Source organism: Mixophyes fleayi, chromosome 1 (genome assembly GCF_038048845.1).
Source record: "Mixophyes fleayi isolate aMixFle1 chromosome 1, aMixFle1.hap1, whole genome shotgun sequence".
Lineage (NCBI taxonomy): Eukaryota > Metazoa > Chordata > Amphibia > Anura > Limnodynastidae > Mixophyes > Mixophyes fleayi.
The window spans coordinates 323,759,066-323,771,385 of NC_134402.1; the positions used below are offsets into that span (position 1 = coordinate 323,759,066).

General features: G+C 46.0%; 1 protein-coding gene across 1 annotated transcript in view; it reads right to left on the bottom strand.

Moving 5' to 3' along the window:
• The window catches only part of SVOP (SV2 related protein), a 51,575-nt gene that overhangs the window by 2,348 nt on the left and 36,907 nt on the right, over positions 1–12,320 (bottom strand). The window lies entirely within an intron of this gene.

Below are 12,320 nucleotides of genomic sequence, written 5' to 3' on the forward strand. Positions count from 1 at the left end.
AATCATGTATAATATGAAATCATTTTATCTAAACCGGCCAGAGCTCAAACTCTTAAGTCCCTGCTGCTCTGGAACTTCAACTGAATGCTCTATGAACTAGAGCATAGTTGCCTTCTCTCCCGGAATGTCCGGGAGACTCCCGAATTTTTGGGAGTTCTCTTGGACTCCCGGGAGAGCAGAGCAACATCCCGGGTCCAGCTCACCACGTTTGTGAAGTGGGTGGGGACGGGGCTAAACACATCATCCTGGCTCATCCCCACCCACCAGCTGAAATGGGCAAAGATTGGCAGGGGAGGTGGCCTAATGGCGCAATTCATGGGGCCACGCCCCCAAGATGGAGCCCTCTCCCGGACACCTGGCTGCAAAAGTTGGTAAATATGAACTAGGGGCACTCTTGTACTTTCTCTCACAGGTAATGTTTTTACACAAGAGTGGTCTTGCGAAGTGTGAGAACTATACAAAGTCATATATTGGTGGCAAGGTTCAGATGGATAATTAATTTGTAACTATTTAAAAGTGATCATTATTATACACTGCTTCCACCACAGCCCATCACTTTTATTGTCAGGATTAGACAATATATATATGAACTATATATAGATAGGCAACATATTTATGTCAGGAATTTTGCACTGTGTTTGTAAAACAATGCTGTTTTGAAGGTGAAGACTTAGTGGATGTTACCCAATAGCAACCATTCATCAATTAGCTTTAATTAGTCTAGTGCAATAAGACAGTGACATAAAATGTCAGTTTGCTTCCTATTCGTTACTGTACATTTCCACTTTTGCTGGCAAATAACCCATATTGACTTCTTATTCATTATTAATATAAATGTATTTATAACCTTTATAAATACATTTATTTAGAAATTATTTATAAAGGGCAAACAAGCAGGTTAGTGTACAGCAGATATGTATTGTCAGGGCTGCCGAGAGGGCGTGTGGGCCCTAGGACAGCAACTTTCTGTACCCCTTTGCAAAAGCTATATTGTGTGCACAGCCTGAGTATGTGTGATCATCCGAACCAATAGGAAGCCACAAACGCTCTCCGCCCCTGTTTTGTGGCCAACTAATAGGTCAGTTTGTTTGTTTGGGGCCCCAGGGTTAGCATCCCATTTCACCATGACTAATATTTGTCATAGCTGGGTCCTGAGCAGGTCTGGGACCCAGTAATGTGAACCACCACCCCTCTCAGCACCCCTGTACATTGAAAGTATAAAGAATATGCATAATGATGACAGATAAAGATCACACAATTCTTCTAGTTTCTCCAGTTAACTATTTATGTAAAACATACATGGAGCGTTTATGAGTAAGCAGTGTGTGAAAAATCCAGTTTTCCTCTTCTGTGACATCATATGAATGCTTCTACACCACTGTGATAGGGTTTGTATGACAGCTTTTGTGAAGGTGTATATGATTGTCCTGTATAAAGGGTGGAACAGGGCAATCCCTATGCATAGTGATCTATGTCTTATAATGATCTAATACTGTGCTCCTGATGCAGCACACAAAGATTTTGTTTATGTGAACAAGATATTTAAGCTTCAAGGGATTGGAATATAGAAAAATTGTGTATTTCCGTCTCTGCACTACTTTACAAGCCCTTGCATTGTGCAAAATGTCATAAATGTCATGTTTTCAATACCAGCTTAGACGTGATTTTAGTGCTATTTTGAGATCCTAGGTGCACAAGATGTGCCTGGCTGACTGTACAAGGGAAATAAACCAATGTAATTAGTGTTAAATAATCCCCCACTGTGAAAAATACCCCTGCTGTGTATTTGCTTTCCCAAGACAAATAAGAGGATTTTATACTTAAGATAAATCCGTTTCTCTGATTCCGTCTGAGGGACACTACTAACAAGGGACTGTATGGGGGGGGTCACAGGAGTTGGCACTTAATTAGTTAACTAATTGTTTAATGTAACTGACATAACTCCTTCCTCTGCACCCCCTGTAGTTCCTCAATGTAATTGAAAAGACCCAAGGAAGGGGACCAGAAACAACATGCAGCCAGCAAACAGCAGAAGTGCAGAAAGGGAGGGAACGCAGTGTCCCCCAGATGGAATCAGAGAAACGGATTTACCGCAAGTATATAAATTCTCTTTACTCTTTCAATCTGGGGGACACTGCTACCATGGGGACGTTCTAAAGCAGCCCCCCTACGGGAAGGATCACTCTGACAGCCTGGCACGCAAAAGTTTGCGGCTAAAATTTGTGTCAGGAGACATGAAAACTATAAAAATAGGTAAAAGTGTGGACAGAGGACCAGGGGGCCACCCAGCAGAGCTGACAGGCCGAGCCCTGTTGCGCGCAGCCAAAGAGGCCCCCACAGAGCGGGTGGAATGTGCAGCGAAAAGACCAGGCACAGGCTAATCGAAACTAACATAAGCATGCCTGATGGCGGACGTTATCTACCTGTAGATGGTTTTGTTTTGTATCTGGCCAGCCCCTCTTGTGAGTCTAGTACAAAAAAAAAATAAAGAGAATCTGTCCGCTGCACAGCAGACATTCTATCCAGGTAAATCCGTAGAGCATGGATAACAACCAATAGTGGTAAGGAGCCATGACATGAAGAGGCAGCCGTCTCCTGGAAGACAGGGACCACAATCTCCTGAATTAGGTGAAGTCCAGAAATGACCTTCAGCAGGAAGGAGGAAACCATGCGGAACACAACAATGTCATGGAAGGTCAGATGAGGTGAAAGGCAAGAAAGAGACCCAAGTTCTGAAACTCTCCTCGTGTAAGTGATGGCAAGGAGAAAGACCACCTTTCACTGGGTAGTCTGGGTAGTCTAGCCTTACATTCAGCACAAGTAAAATATTTAACCCTGGGTGCCTTACCGTTGTTGGACATTGTACTGCAAACAAGGTTGTATCTGTATGCGAAGGTACTCACAGGTTATCAACCAAGAGCTGCACTCTCCCAGTAAAAAAAAGATAAGAGTATACGATAAAATAACCCTCTCAATAGGGAAAGACCATCAATATAGAAAAGGACTATGTAAAGGAATATATATATATATATATATATATATATATATACACATACATACATACATACACACATACATACACACATACATACACACACACACACACACACAGATATCTACAAGAGATTATACAAACAGATATGTGTAAAAAATAAAGTCAGATGTAAAGTACGCCATCTTGACCTTCTGATGCTCTACAGCACCGCCGGTCAGTCAGACCACTGAAGAGCAGTTACAGCGGTGTGAGCCGCTGCAACAAGTGAATCACAGGCACCCCAACACGTAATCGATGAAGGCTACCAGCTCTCACCTGTCAACAGCTGAAGTCTGCTAATGGGAAAAAAATTCCCACAGCAGACTGTGCCTGTCTGTACAAGTGTGCAGCAAGTCCAACTCTTATGGGCACTTAAAGAACACTGATGCACCACAGGGGTTGCAGAGGGGAGGAGTTTTATCAGTTCATTAAATAATTATTTAACTAATTAAGTGCCAACTCTTGTGAGTCCCCGCATACAACCCCATAGTAGCAGTGTCCCCCAGACTGGATGAAAGAGAAATAACCTTAAGTAAACAGGAAAAGCTTATCTTTATAAGGGCAAAAGGGGAAAGTAGAGCATACTTTGGGTTGCCTTTGCACCCTTATACTTTGTGTACAGGCATTGTATATTATTGCTATACCTAAGTTTACTCTGCGCACATAAGCGGGAGCAGTGGCAGATGATCAAATTGTGGATGTTCAGTGGTTGGGCTGAATGACCAGATTACATGGAAACCAAACAAGCCCAGATGACCGCACATGAATACAGATTGGCCAAACATTTTCTGCCACCTAGAATGAGAAAAATGTGATCTGATTTTTATCATTTATCTCTAACTAAAATCTGTAAGCTATCTCTTTCGACTGGTATTTTTCCATCTATATTCAAGCATGCAGTGATTACTCCCATTTTAAAAAAAACAGAATTCTGACCCTAACACTCTCATAAGCTTCTCGAGAGAATTGCCTACACACGCCTCACACACTTTCTTACAGCAAACAACTTATTGGATCCTCTTCAGTCAGGCTTTCGCTCTCAACACTCCACAGAGACGGCGCTGACCAAAGTTGTCAATGATTTGATCACTGCAAAAAATAATAACCAATACTCTCTTCTAATTCTCCTGGATCTCTCTGCTGCATTTGACACTGTTGACCACTCTCTCCTCATACAAACGCTGCAATCCCTAGGTCTTGAAGGCACTGTCCTATCCTGGTTCTCATCCTACCTATCTAATCCCTCTTTCAGTGTTAATTTCTCTGGATCCACCTCTGCTCCGCTTCCTTTATCAGTTGGAGTTCCACAAGGCTCAGTCCTAGGTCCTCTGCTATTCTCTATCTACACCACTTCTCTTGGAAAACTAATAAGCTCCTTTGGATTTCAGTATCATCTCTATGCGGATGATACACAAATTTATCTATCCTCTCCTGATCTTTCACCATCTGTGTTGTGTCGCGTTACTGACTGTCTTTCTGCCATTTCATCTTGGATGTCTTCTCGCCAACTCAAACTCAATCTTTCAAAAACTGAATTAATAATATTCCCACCCAAGAACAGAAGCTTCCTGCCTGACATTTCTATTTCTGTCGATAACATGACCATAAATCCCACCCCGCAAGCTCGTTGCCTAGGTGTAATCCTTGATTCACAACTGTCGTTTATTCCCCACATCAACTCTATATCTAAATCATGTTACATACACCTAAAGAACATTTCCAGAATACGCACATATCTGACACAAGACACCGCAAAAACATTAATTCATGCACTCATCATCTCCCGCATCGACTATTGCAATTCCCTCCTTACTGGTCTTCCCAAAGTCAGACTTGAACCCCTACAATCTATTTTGCACGCAGCGGCTAGACTGATTTTCCTTACAAACCGTTATTCCTCTGCTGAGCCACTCTGTCAGTCTCTACATTGGCTGCCTGTATTTCAACGAATCCAATATAAAATTCTTCTACTAATATACAAGGACATCAACAAAATTGCACCGACATACATTTCCTTACTTGTCTCGAAATATCTCCCTACTCGACACCTCCGTTCTGCACAAGATCTACGTCTCTCCTGTTAGGAACTCCTTCAGTCAGCACGACAGAACCCGGAATCTGCTCCGATGTCTGGTGTTCACTGGAGCCCCTAGTGGTGGGGACAGACTGGGCTGCAGACAAACGGAGGGTCGTGTAGTGTGCACTGACTGGGGAGAACCCAGAGGCAGCGTGGTAGAACACAGCGATGTGAGGTCCAGGCAAAAGGTCAATGGCCGGCAGCAGACAGGGATATCAGAAAACGAGCCGAAGTCAGGGGTCACAGGCAATACAACGAAGTCCAAAAAACAAGCCAGGGGTCATACACAGGAAATCCAATAATAGGGTAAACACAGGAGCAGGAAAACAGGAACAGGAGCCTAGCTAAACAGGAAGCTATAACTGGCAATGAGGCTAAGTCCTCACTGCCTTAAATAGCAAGGAGAACCAATAGGAGTTGTAGTAATACAACCCCTCCCACAGCATAATCACTGCACCGAGACAAATACTGACAGAGACAAGACAGCACCAATACTGAGTCAAAAAGACTCTCACAGAGTCTGCTCTAAGGTATAAATATCCCTACCTTTCCCTGCAGGAATATGCCCGGGTGTGAGCCCGCTGGCGGGGCGCTGCGGCCTCCGGATTACAGCGTCCCGGTTGTTGCCTAGGCAACCGGGACGTCAGAGGCGGAAGTGAGACCCCGGTCGTCATGGAGACGGCCGGGGCGTCTGAGAGAGCCGGAAGCGAGCCGCGGCGGCCCGTCGGGGAGCCGCGGCTCGTAACAGTACCCCCCCCTTGAGGAGGGGTCAATGCACCCCGACTTCCAGGTTTCCCAGGATACTTTTTAAAGAAGTCCTTAATGAGTTGGTTAGCATGTAGATGCTTCTGCGGTACCCAAGACCGTTCCTCCGGGCCGTAGCCTTTCCAGTGGACCAAAAAGTGGAGTTGACTTTGCACCTTTTTGGAGTCTAGGATCTTTTCAACAATGAACTCCTGGTGTCCTTTGACTGAGACAGGACGAGGTCTGTGCAATTGACGTGGTCTGAATTTATGTGAACCTGTAACTGCTTTCAACAAGGAACAATGGAATGTGTTAGGAATCTTGAGTGAAGGAGGAAGTTTCAACTTGAAAGCCACGGGGTTAATCTGTTTAATAATGGAGAAGGGTCCAATAAACCTAGGACCTAACTTCCTACAAGGTTGCTTAAGTTTAATGTTGCGGGTAGACAGCCACACCTTGTCCCCGACCTTGAAAGGACACGGTCCACGATGCTGATCAGCATAATGTTTAGACTTAAATGAAGCTTGTTTGAGGGCAAGGTGAACCTTTCTCCATATCCGGCACAGATAAGAAATCGAAGAACTAGATTTGGCTTGATTCGAGACTTCCAGTGAGTTGGACCGAGGATGGAATCCGAAGTTACAGAAGAATGGCGATACCAGAGTAGATGAATGGCACGAGTTGTTGTAGGCGAACTCTGCCCATGGAAGCAGAGCAGCCCAATCACTATGGCATTTAGTTACATATAAACGGAGAAATTGCTCAAGGGATTGATTAACCCTTTCCGTTTGTCCGTTGGATTGTGGGTGATACCCCGAAGATAGACAGAGTTTAATTCCTAATTGGGCACAGAATGCTCTCCAGAATGTGGCTACAAATTGGGAGCCGCGGTCCGAGACAATATTAACAGGAAGTCCATGGAGCTTGAAAACGTGCTGAATGAATAGGGATGCCAAGGTTTTAGCGCATGGCAATCCTACAAGAGGGATGAAATGTGCCATTTTACTAAATCTGTCTACTATCACCCAGATGGTGTTAAAGCTGGATGAGCGTGGTAATTCTACGATGAAGTCCATCGATATGTGGGTCCAGGGTCTCGTTGGAACGGATAGTGGCATAAGAGGCCCGGCAGGACGTCTGCGGGAAGATTTATTCCTGGCACAGGTTTCACAGGATAACACAAACTCTTTGGTATCGGCTGCCAAGGAAGGCCACCAGACGGAACGAGACAGAAGTTCCAATGTCTTGGATACTCCAGGGTGACCTGAGGTTTTATTATCATGACATTCAGTGAACACCGTCCTCCTCAGATAAGCTGGTACGAATAATTTACCCCTGGGAGTAGCTGATGGTGCCAACTGTTGGAGACCCCGGAGGGTTGTGCCAAGATCCTGAGTTAGGCCAAGGACTACTTTGGATGCCGGAATAATGAAAGCGGTTTCTGTGAGGGAAGGATGGGAGGCGATGAAACTGCGAGACAAGGCGTCTGCCTTAATGTTCTTGGATCCGGGCCGGAACGTAATAGTAAAGTTGAAACGGGAGAAGAAAAGGACCCACCGGGCTTGCCTGGAGTTCACAATTTTAGCAGATTGAATATACTGTAGATTTTTGTGGTCAGTATATACTGTAACCACATGATTAGCTCCCTCTAGCCAGTGGCGCCACTCTTCAAATGCCCACTTGATAGCTAGCAATTCTCTATTCCCAACGTCATAGTGGGTCTCAGCGGAGGAAAATTTTCTGGAAAAAAAGGCACAGGGATGCAAACAGTGATCAGTGATATCTTTCTGGGAAAGGATCGCACCTGCCCCGACGTCAGAGGCATCCACTTCGAGAACAAACGGTAATTCCGGATTGGGGTGTCGGAGGACAGGTGCAGAGATGAAGGCCTCTTAATTTTTGAAAGGACGTCAAGGCCGTAGAGGACCAATTAACGGTATCAGCCCCTTTACGAGTAAGGGCTGTGATTGGAGCCACCAATACAGAGAATGACTGGATGAATCGCCTATAATAATTAGCGAATCCTAAAAACCTCTGAATGGCTTTAAGATTGCTAGGCCGGATCCAATCGAGAACTGCCTGTACTTTACTGGGATCCATGGAGAAGCCACGAGGTGAGATGATGTATCCGAGGAACGTGACCTGAGTGACTTCAAACTCGCATTTCTCGAGTTTAGCGAAGAGGCAGTGCTGGCGGAGTTTCAGAAGTACCTGTTTGACATGAGTACGGTGTTGCTCCAGTGACTGGGAATAAATCAAAATGTCGTCAAGATAAACTACAACGAATCTCCCCAGGAATTCTCGCAGGACATCGTTAATAAAATCTTGGAACACTGCGGGGGCGTTACATAGGCCGAAGGGCATGACCCGATATTCATAATGGCCTGAGTGAGTATTGAAGGCCGTCTTCCACTCGTCGCCCTTTTTTATTCGAACCAGATTATATGCCCCCCGCAGATCGATCTTGGAGAATATCGTGGCTAATTTGAGCTGATCAAAAAGTACGGAGATGAGTGGTAACGGGTAAGTATTCTTCACGGTAATCCCATTTAGACCCCTATAGTCTATGCACGGCCGGAGGCTTCCATCTTTTTTTGCCACAAAGAAGAAGCCCGCTCCTACGGGTGATTTGGAGGGTTGAATGAATCCCTTACGTAGGTTTTCCTCCACATAGTCATCCATAGACTTAGTTTCAGGAATAGACAAGGCATATAATCTTCCCTTAGGAAGCTTGGCATCTGGAACCAAATCAATGGAGCAATCGTAGCTACGGTGTGGGGGTAGAGCGTCTGCTTCTTTTTTCGAGAATACGTCGTGGAATTCACGATAAGGCAATGGAAGAGATTCAGGGCTAGGCTGAACAATCCGGAGAGGAAGAGCAAGACAGGTTGAGGAACAAGCCTTACTCCATCGTATGATCTCCCCCGTGCTCCAATCTATGTGAGGGTTGTGAAGTAGAAGCCAGGGATGACCGAGGATCAATGGTACGGAGGAACAGGGAATTAGAAAGAACGAGAGGACTTCGGAATGGAGGGCTCCCACCGTAAGCTGCAGAGGTGGTGTATGATATGAGACCCTTCCGTCAGTTAACGGTTTACCGTCCAGACCGCAGACCGTGATTTCTGAGTCTAAGTTTACGGACGGAATACCAAGTCTCTTGGCAAAGTTTATATCCAAAAAATTTCCAGCTGCCCCGCTGTCAAGAAAGGCAGGGATAGAAACGGATCGATTACCATACATGATCCGAGCAGGGATTAAGACCGAATTCTTGGAAGAGACCATCTGGAGACCTAGGCGTACCTCCTCCTTTACTCCTAGGCCTGGTCTTTTCCCACCTTGTTAGGGCAGCTACGCAGGAGATGGCCTTTATTGCCACAATAGAGACATAGCCCCAGTGACCGGCGCCTGGATTTCTCCTCAGGGGACAGGCGATAAGCCCCTAACTGCATGGGCTCCGGTAAATCCTGAGGAACTGAGTAGACGGCTGAAGAGGGCCAGGATGGTGAGACGGCCTCCTTTTCGGACCTTCTTTCCTTGATCCTGCGGTCAATTTTGATAACTAGTTGCATTAAGGCCTCCAAGGAAGATGATGAAGGATATTGGACTAAGGAGTCCTTTATCTGCTCCGAGAGCCCAAGCCGGAACTGACTCCGTAGTGCGGGGTCATTCCACTGACTGTCGACCGACCAACGTCGGAACTCGGCACAATATTCTTCCGCCGTCCGCCTCCCCTGTTTTAGCGCTCTTAGGTGGGACTCAGCCGAGGCCACCCTATCTGGGTCATCATATAAGAGACCAAGTGCGTTGAAGAAGGCGTCTACGGACTGTAGAGCTGGATTCACAGGGGTCAGGCTGAACGCCCAGGATTGGGGATCGCCTTGGAGTAAGGAGATGATAATGCCGACCCTCTGTTGCTCCGAGCCCGAGGAGCGGGGCCTGAGACGAAAATACAGCTTGCAGCCCTCCTTAAAATTTCGGAATAAGGTTCTGTCTCCAGAGAACCGGTCCGGAAGATTTAACTTAGGCTCAGGTGCCGGGGTTGCTTGTGAGGCCTTGGCGGCTTCTTCCTGAGCAGAAAGCCTGTGTGAAAGATCCTGAACCATCTGCGAGACAACTTGGATCTGCCCTGCTAGGACTTGAGCTGGACTGGGTTCCATCAGTGGAGAATGGAATCGTTATATTTTGGGCCAGTTATAATGTTAGGAACTCCTTCAGTCAGCACGACAGAACCCGGAATCTGCTCCGATGTCTGGTGTTCACTGGAGCCCCTAGTGGTGGGGACAGACTGGGCTGCAGACAAACGGAGGGTCGTGTAGTGTGCACTGACTGGGGAGAACCCAGAGGCAGCGTGGTAGAACACAGCGATGTGAGGTCCAGGCAAAAGGTCAATGGCCGGCAGCAGACAGGGATATCAGAAAACGAGCCGAAGTCAGGGGTCACAGGCAATACAACGAAGTCCAAAAAACAAGCCAGGGGTCATACACAGGAAATCCAATAATAGGGTAAACACAGGAGCAGGAAAACAGGAACAGGAGCCTAGCTAAACAGGAAGCTATAACTGGCAATGAGGCTAAGTCCTCACTGCCTTAAATAGCAAGGAGAACCAATAGGAGTTGTAGTAATACAACCCCTCCCACAGCATAATCACTGCACCGAGACAAATACTGACAGAGACAAGACAGCACCAATACTGAGTCAAAAAGACTCTCACAGAGTCTGCTCTAAGGTATAAATATCCCTACCTTTCCCTGCAGGAATATGCCCGGGTGTGAGCCCGCTGGCGGGGCGCTGCGGCCTCCGGATTACAGCGTCCCGGTTGTTGCCTAGGCAACCGGGACGTCAGAGGCGGAAGTGAGACCCCGGTCGTCATGGAGACGGCCGGGGCGTCTGAGAGAGCCGGAAGCGAGCCGCGGCGGCCCGTCGGGGAGCCGCGGCTCGTAACATCTCCTTCACTCTCATCACATCCTCCCATTCTCGGTTACAGGATTTTTTCCGGGCTGCACCTACTTTGTGGAATTCCCTCCCTCGCACAGTAAGACTTTCCTCTAGTCTTCAAACCTTCAAGCGTTCACTGAAAACCCACCTCTTCAGACAAGGTTATGATATTCCTCAACCATCATCTTAATTTCCCTAGATTACCCTATTGCCATCCTCTACACTGCTAACGCAAGACAACAACCTTCTGACCAACATTGTAACACACACAGCCCACTCAGTACTTATTCCTTTGCAGTCTGGCTGTTCCATTGTGCAATATGATGTAGCACATGCCCTTGTGTTTCTAACTCCCATTGTCCTATAGATTGTAAGCTTTCGTGCAGGGTTCTCTTACCTCTCTGTCTGTATGTATTACCCAGTATTGTGTTATTAATGTTTGTTCCCAATTGTAAAGCGCTACGGAATTTGCTGGCGCTATATAAATAAATGTTGATGATGATGATGATGATCATCATTCTTGCCAATGATTTGTGGCTACTGGAAACCACACAAGTTGCAATTACAGACAAGTTTAATCTAAATTGGACAATGAAATCACCACATGTGTAGCCGTCTAAGGAGAGGGAAAGGAGCAAGGTACTTCACCAGTTGAGACCGAGCTGCTGTTTTTAAGACACTGTGGGACTGATGCACAGTGGGACATACTCCAGGTTGGGTAGCCTATCTTGTGTGAAATTGCTGTGTGCATTCCCATAAAGCGTGTGCACGCATATACTCCTATGCAGACTTGCATGATCCTGACACTTATGCCCGCCTGCACTTGGAGATGGCAGGATGGTGCAGGAAAGGGGTGTGCATCTGCAAACACAGTTCTAGTACAGTAAAGGCGTCTCATGCGGACCTGCTGAAACACACATATTCACTTGCTATGTTTTGTATCTGATGATAATGGTACAAATACAAGCTGATGAGGATGATGACTTACTGTAAACCAGGTACATATGATGCTGATGCATACGGCTCTGCTTATGGGCAGAAATGCGCTAGTTTTCTGTGCTCTTATTTTACGAGTGTTACTTCCGTTTTGTATCCAGCTCTGCAACAGCCCCAGTAAATCTTGACATATAGTGATTCCAAAGTGGACCACTGTGAAATACCTAATTTAAGTTTTTGAATACGCTCCAAGTTGCTGAAATCCAGTTAAGATGCAATGGCGTTCTACAGCTCATGCGTGAGGCTGTTTGTTAGGTTTGTTAACATTATATATGGAGAACATTTAACCGTTCACTTAAACTGGCCAAACATGATGATTTCATTGGTTAATTTTGCTGATTTACAGATTTCATGCATTCAGGCTTCCACCAGCCAGAAATGGTTGTCTGCATCACTAATTGTACCACATTTATCCCAGTCATTCCACCCAGCCACTTGATGGCTGAAATTATCCAATTTAACCAGATATGTTGCCAAAATGAGCACAGATCTTGACAATCTTGTGGACAAAATAATAATAACCTTACACTAGAA